At 39.1% G+C, this 7,834-nt stretch overlaps 1 long non-coding RNA gene across 1 annotated transcript; it reads left to right on the forward strand.

Annotated features, from left to right (window-relative positions):
• The first annotated feature begins 188 nt into the window (after positions 1-188).
• LOC114143070 (uncharacterized) lies at positions 189-6,983 on the forward strand. The gene is made up of 3 exons (XR_003595157.1): positions 189-846; positions 1,642-5,474; positions 5,950-6,983. It is a non-coding gene; the product is annotated as an uncharacterized LOC114143070 (long non-coding RNA).
• Positions 6,984-7,834: the final 851 nt, after the last annotated feature.

A 7,834-nucleotide genomic window follows, 5' to 3' on the forward strand; every position in this document is an offset into this window, starting at 1 on the left:
GAATGCAACAGATGCTGAATTTTTTATTTTTATTTCATTTATTACATTACCATCCACAGGAAGTTAAATGAAATATTAAGCTATAATAATAATAATAATAAAGATAACACCATTATTAGTATTATTGTTGTTGTTAATATTAATGTAATGTATTATTAAATATTCTTCAGTTTTTTATAGTGATTTCATAATTTAAATTAAAGTTTAAATAATTTGGTGACTGGCTGCAGTTGAAGTCTCAGATAAGCCGAAAGGGATCGCTGTAGGCGCTGCTAAAGAGTGTGTGCACACACTCTGTCACGTGCTTCTTACGCTCTGAAACCCCTCCGGAGAGCAAAGAGTGATGACGGCGTTACACAGTGCGAGCACACTCAGACTTTAGACAGGAGAGTCACAGAAAGGAGAGGAGAAAAGGGAGAGAGAAGGTTGGACGCAGGAAGCGGCCTCTACATGACAGACTGATGAGATGAAACTGATATGATAGACCTGTTCAGAGAGTCCGCTTCACATCGGAACTTTCTTTAAGAGTTTTCAAAAGTCTCTCTTTTTTAAAATATTGGTTATGTAAAATGCAACTTAATTAGTAAAGTAGGAGCATGTTTCTTTATTAATAGAAGCTCATTTTTTTAGTGAACTGATTTTTTAAATTCTTTTTTATTTTTATCGTATTTAGTAAGATGTTTGTTGCAAGTGTTGGAGAGTGTGTGTCATGTTGTCTTGATGCGTTTTGTTTCAGAGTCGGCTCCCTGAAGTAGGAGCCATAATTTGAAGATCCCACCGCCTTTAAAAGGAGCGGGGTTACAGCAGCTGCCACCGCCTCTCAGCACCGCGCAGATAAAGAAGGAGGTAAGTAGCGTCTTCCCCTTTTTCTGATGCGTGAAAGTGGGATGTCATCTTGGGTTTTCATTGTTATTTTTTTTTTTTTCGTTTTGACTTTTTCGCCACCCCCCGCCCCCATTGACAGAATTACACCGCATTTTTATTTTCTTTGACGCATAAAAACTGCTTTTTTTGGCTAAGAAGAAGCGAGTGAAAGATAGTCCGTGCCACTTAAAATGCCTGAGGGAGCAACTGTAATCTAAATTGGATATAGAGGCTATTATTACACAACATTATGCATTGTGGCGGACTAATTGCGTGGCTGGATGAAGTTAAACAGTCATTTATGTCGAGTGGTGGACAGGTTTCTGGAGCGCGCAAGGTCAGCTTGCGCTGCTCCCCAAAGAAAAAAAAATGCTTGAAGTATTCATGGGTTTTTTAACCATTCTAAATCTGTGTCCTAAACCGATTAGTTGACACCAATTTTTCTTTGATGTATTAGCTGAGGGCTTTTGCCACTTGGAATCCCATTGAAATTCAAAACAGTTTTCGCTCTGAATGCTTTAGGGAGATCTGCGGCAAATAATGGATGTAATTTATTTTTGACCTTGCATTTTTTTTCCAAGGGTTATTAAATGATTAAACATACATGCACTCTGCATGCTGACTAAACCTGAATTAAGAAAATGTTAGCTTTTACTGTTCCCAATGTCGTTTTGGATGTTTAGATGCATTTTGTTTTTGTTTAAAAAGTGTTTTTCTTGTAATTTTTTTGTATTTTTTAAAATTGTACTGACTCTGTTTTGTTTGAAATTCATACAGATCCATGATGTGGACATCTTCTCAAGTCACCAAGCAATGAACACACACTCCTTCAAGCTCCAAACACACTACAAACACACTTCATTTTCATTTACTTGACTTAATTGTCAGTAATTGCCTCCTTCCTCATTTTTGTGAATGCCTTTTATGAATGACCACTTTGTAATTATCAAATTGGTTTGTGTTCTGGAACAGAAAAAAACAAACAAACGATCTGGAACCTGATGAGCTGTTATGAGTTTTAAGGGGAACAAGTTTGTTTTCTCTTTACTTCTTCAGTGACTTAAATGAAGATGCATGTTGTGAGAGTGAGTGTGTGCTTCCTCTTGATGGGGTTTCTGTACCCATGCACATCCCACCCTCACTGCCCGCAATCCCCCCACCAAGCTGAATGGCAGACCTCTGGATTGGCTAAGTGATGAAATGATGACCCCATTATGAGAAGTGATTCCAAAATGAGAAGTATCAGACAAAGACTGCACACCCCTCTCTCCCTCTCTCTCTCTCTTTTTCTCTCTATCTTTTTAGCTGCAGCACCGTCCTCCAGCAGCCTGCCAGCTGAGCAAATGATGATTGATTTGCCTGAGAAGGATCACAGGAAGCAACCATTGATTTCTTTCTCCTTTTTTTCTGTTTTCTTCTTTTGGTGTTTTATTAGAAATATTTATTTACCCCTGTATCTGTGGGGTGTATCAAGATTCACTTCGTATGGCAGAAGCTATAAGTGGGATAATTCACACTTCTTCATCTGAAGACGAACGACCTGAAGTTCTGTATTCCTTCATAAATGAGTCAATAGAGTCACTGAGTAAATGAATATTGATTGAATAATGCCTGAGTGTGAATATGAGCTCTTGCAGTGACCCTTCCTTCAGACTTAACTACAGACATCCTTAGTGATGCCAAAATTTTACAACAACGTATCTTATGAAGGGACAGCTAAAAAAAAGTCTTTTATAGTACATTTATTTTGGAAATACATTTTAAAACGTTAGTATTATATTATTAATATTCATTGTTATTCATTGGATATATTCCAGACAGTTAATTATGTTAACTTTGATAATTATAGCTTGCAGCTAATAAAAACCTAAAATTAAATTTCTCCAAAAATTCATATTGGAAACACAAGTTAAATGTAATTAATGTATTTTTTTCTTCACAATTCTCTCAAGGCATAGCTTGAGACAGACTTTCTTCTGTCACACTTTTTCCTTCCACTAAACTTTTCAATCATATGTTTGGATACAGCTAATTGTGAAGAACTACCTTCTTTAGAAATGGCTTGATGTAGATTATCTGTTTGTTGAGGGTGTCAGTGCTTATTTGCTACATGCAGTATACATGTTAAGTTAGCTGAAGTCCTCTACAGGATTTTGTGTTCCATACCATAAAATAATATTTCTGTATTCATGTGTTTGTTTGTTGTGTAACAATATAATTGTCTGCAAGACTAAATTTTGGGGTTTTGCTGTAAGCTGTAATCATCAAAATGACCAGAATTGATTCAAATATATTAATTAGTGTTTATTTAATCTATATAATAACTGTTTACTTTTTAAAAATGTAATTACTGAGATAAATAACTTTTTAAAATATTTTATATACAAGCTTTGAGACACACCTGTACGCTACAGCTGGAAACCAAAGAAGAAAAACATGAACAGTTATTCCCCCTTCTCTCTGGTAGTACTTGTTTGTTTCAGCTTAATTGATCCAACCAGAAGTACATTTTGTTTTGAAGATGCCATCACGTAATAATCCTATTCTACCTTAAAGCTCATGAGATGCGCACAAAGGAGGAAAGTCTGTTGCTTCACAAAACGTAAGGCGATACAATGTGCAAATCCAATGAGTGCCAAAACACTGAAACCACAGTGTGGGAGCAGTGTCCCAGATATTTGCTCTGACTTAATCCAATTGAAATAGTATGAGTGAGTTGCAGGGGCTCCCAGGTCTGTTTCTTGCTTATGTATGTGATGCATAATAGAAGTTGACGAGGTTGGTGATAGATCACAGCCCAGGTAATGTAAACACATTAATCCCTCAGGGTTCATGTGCATGTTCTTTCTCTTGTTTGCTCTCTTCTATCTGCCTCTCCTTATACTGAGACCCCCCCCCCCCCCTCCAGACCCACCTCAACTCCAACCCACCCACCTCAGCCCTACCTCCACCTCCACTACCCCCTCCACACCCCCATTTACTCCCCAGTGTTCATCATCTTCCCTAAATGCGTTAGTGGAGCACAAACCAGAAGCAGCCTTAATCTGTCAACATGCCCTTTAATTGGAAGGAGAAAACAACATGTGCTCCTGGTTGTGCCATTCCTAAGTGCACATGCCAAAGAAATACAGCGGTCACGGAAGAAGTGATCCCGGGAGAGTGGGGCATAATTAAAAGTATCTTTTAATAAGCTTGTAATGCTGAGCCTGACTCTTGTTGCCCTAAGCAGAGTGCAAAAATCTGTGGCTGGAGACGGACATGTGAAGGGGGCTTCTCTAAGGGAGCCTGTAAACGATACACTGCCTCCACCGTCATCAGACATGCTGTCTCCGCCTGAGTCACCGCGCTGAGGACAACAGCCACTTTCAGCCCCTGCTGCGGACACGTCGGCTCACCAGCTAACCGTGTTCCTTTGTTCTCCGAATGAGAGATTCTCCTCCCCAACACATCAGCTCTCCAACTCCCCGTCCCCCGTGTAGCTTTGCCAACTTCTGCTCTACCTCCAACTCACAACACCAGTGGGGAGTGAGAACTGGGATTAAGGGGTTGATTTTGGGCCTGCTACACTGTAATCAAATGAGACTGCTTAGGGGAGAGGAGTAGAAGGAGGAGGTGGAGTATTATGTTCTGTAACGCATTCCACTGCAGCTGTTTTTTTTTTTTGTTTTTGTTAGGGCAGACTTTGATGCCGTATCCCCTTACCTTTGTAGTCCCGGTAGCCATGTTTCATAAACACAGAATAGGAAACATCCTCGGCATTAGAAATGTAGATTGCCGCTTTCCTCTCCGCCACTCTGCATTCCGCACATGCCCGGTCGCATTCTCCATCTCCCAGCACCGGGGTATTAAGTTTCGTCTCCCCTGCCTCTGATACATTTAAACATTTCACAATCAGCCCCAGTGATTTAGAGTGTCATGTATAATCTGTGGCAACAACAATGCCAGCTTCGCTTTATATCCTTGTAAGTGTTGTATTTTTTTCACTTTTTTATTTTCTGTTTCAGGACAGCTGCACTTGCTAAAACACTTAATTCATGGAGGCCAAGAAGCTAGCATTAGAGCAATTTCGAATTTGTCTTCATGATTGAGGATATTATATTAATACTGAGCTGCTCATTCTGTAGAGTCCCCTCTTGCTTTGTATTATCACACAGGGAATTGTCTGGTCTCACTTCTCTTTGTAGTTAACTGAAACCCTCCATGGGATTGAGTGTAATTGTATTTCTAAATCTAACTCATTAAAAGCCAAACTCTTCAGTTCTCCTGCCCACATATCATATTTTTGTCTCACTGCAGTCTTTACGTTATTCCCTACTCTCATGAGAGTACTTTCACACATGATTTAATATTTAAATGTCAGTCCTGTGAATCATTTAAAATAATTCAATTATCCCCCACATGAGTTTTTTTTTTTTTGACAAGGCACAGAGTCCTCTTTTTTTTTCTTCTTCTTTTTTACCCATCAGAAATGTTCTCCGTTGTCTTCTTCTGTTTTGTCCAACATCTGACACACTGCCCTCAGTGATTGAACCAGATGTGGAAATCCAAAGAGGAGATGCTCCCCCTAATACCTGACACCTGGTGCAGATTTGGAAGAGATTGCACTGCAGGTACTGCCTTACCTTTTCACCAATCCCTAAAAGTCCCTGAGGTATTTCCTTTCCTGTCCGGGGCTGTGTTTGTCTCTGCTCTGCTTTGCCACCCAGCTATCCTGCCTGTGTCAGTCGGCCCCTGTGTGTTGGGATTAGGGCGAGAGGGTGTTGAAATATGATGCCTATCATCCGTTAGATACATGCAGTTCTGATTTGTCCGGATATTTGTTTGGCCTAAAAGATTTCAGGAGGATTAATATGTTTCTCAGCTGTATCCCAGGCTTTCAGGGGTTTAAATAATACTTTGTTGGTGAGGTAGATTTGAAAATGTAATATAAAGGTACTCATTTTACATTTATTAATGTCTTTAAACAGTTTAAACAATTAAATATCATGTGTATTTCAATTTGATTGTACTAAACCAAGGTGCTGATGTGAATATTTACTTATTTTCCCAACCTTCTGTGTGTAATTCTGTTGTACTTTTCTCCAGTTACACCAACACCCTGGGTCAGGAGATGATTTAAAACCAAATGTGTTGTTTTCTGGAGTTCCGTCTCATCTGCAGGCTGCACTGGGACAGAACAAAAAGCCAACATCAACACATAAAGGACATCAAATCCTGGCAAACCTGTGATATCTGAGCTAGGTGATCACAATGCACCTTCTTGTCATCTGACCCGGGAATGGGCAGGCATTATTTGGTCCAAGTTGGAACATTATGCTCAAGAGCTGCAAAACAGACCAGATACAACTAGTGGTACAGCGCTGTGGATATTTTGTCATGTTATCACCAAAATTTCAATGTATTTCAAGAAAAATAATACATATTTTTTTTAATATTTCACTTAGACAAATCTAACCCTTTTACCATATATTTGCATTTAGCTGCCTGAGTCAGCTCTTTGTAGAATCACATTTTGCTGCAATTTTCAGCGAAACTCTTTTGGAGAATGGCTCCACCAGCCCTCTATATCAACAGAAAGCAATTTTTGCCAATTTCTCTTTGTAGTTTAATCACGCTCATTTTGGAGCATCAGCCATTTTGATGTCACAAACACTGCCAATTTACTTTTGAGCTGGAATTTGGCTAGAACATGCAAAACCTGAATGCATTTGATTTAAACTATTTATTTGTAGGTCTAGCTGTATCTTTAGGGTCATAATCTATTTGGAAAGTTAACCTCACCCCAGCCTGAAGCCATTATGGGGTAGGGTGTGTGTGGTATTAGTTTTGTTCCACACGAGTTATGTACGCAGGTCAAAAATTAATAATGTTCGTTTTGTCTGACCAAAGAACCTTCTATTGAAAGTCTGGTACATGACTTCATACATGGTTCTTTCCACAAAGGGTTTCTTTTTGTTATTCCTTGTTAGTGTCTGTACTTTTCAAGCATACAACTAATAGTTTCCCTGTCAGTGGATTATCCCTCTTGAGTTGTTGATCTCTGTTACTCATCCAGAGAGACCATAAACCTTTTGCTGCTTTTCTGATTAAAGTTCCCCTTGCCAGGGCTTTTAAATTTAGGAGTATGGCCATCTTTTGTTGGGAAAACAGTTATGCCGCACTCTCTGAGATTTCCCAGATCTTGGGAAATTGTTTTATTTCATAATCTTGCTGTAAGCTTCTCCCTTTTAGCTGACCCTTTAAATGTTGGGTAATCAAATTAAAAAAGATTGAATGCAAATGCATGCCACACTCTTTTGATTTTCACTTGGAAAACAATAAGAAAGCACAAAAATCCTATGTTGTTTCCTTGTATTTTGTGTTGATCTTTCACATAAACATAAAAAATATATATTAATTCTTTTTGTAAAGTGCAAAAATGTACAAATAACTTTTGCAAGACTCTAAATCTCTATTGAGCACCACATTTTGAATCATTTTAGACAAAAACAGAAAATCTGGAACTGTAGTATAATATTATAACTTAAAACATAATTAACATAGATTAAATGTTGAAGGCACAACATAATAATGTATAAATTTCTGCCTGATAAGGAGAGATATATTTTGCATCAGCGAAGCACATTCAAGTTCTCACTCACTGAGCTTTCCAAGCACACTGTTTATGTTGACACATGCAACTCTCTTCCTGATGCAAATTCAATCTAAACATTAAGCAGAGGTAAGGCAAGCGTGGCCCATAAAGGCTGAGAGCTCCAAACACTTTGAACAGACAACTATCACTAATCACTCCCAGAGCAGTGCGGCGTGTAATTACTCTGCCAAACGTTTGCCTTTCACAGCTTAGCACCGGGAGCCCTGACCCCGTCTTTCCTCACCGCCGTGCATGTGGAAGCCTTGTGCCCCCTCCGCACACCCACCTCACTCCCTCCACCCCTTTTCTCCCTTCACTAAAAGAGAAGGCAAGCTG

The sequence above is a fragment of the Xiphophorus couchianus genome, chromosome 4 (genome assembly GCF_001444195.1).
Source record: "Xiphophorus couchianus chromosome 4, X_couchianus-1.0, whole genome shotgun sequence".
NCBI lineage: Eukaryota > Metazoa > Chordata > Actinopteri > Cyprinodontiformes > Poeciliidae > Xiphophorus > Xiphophorus couchianus.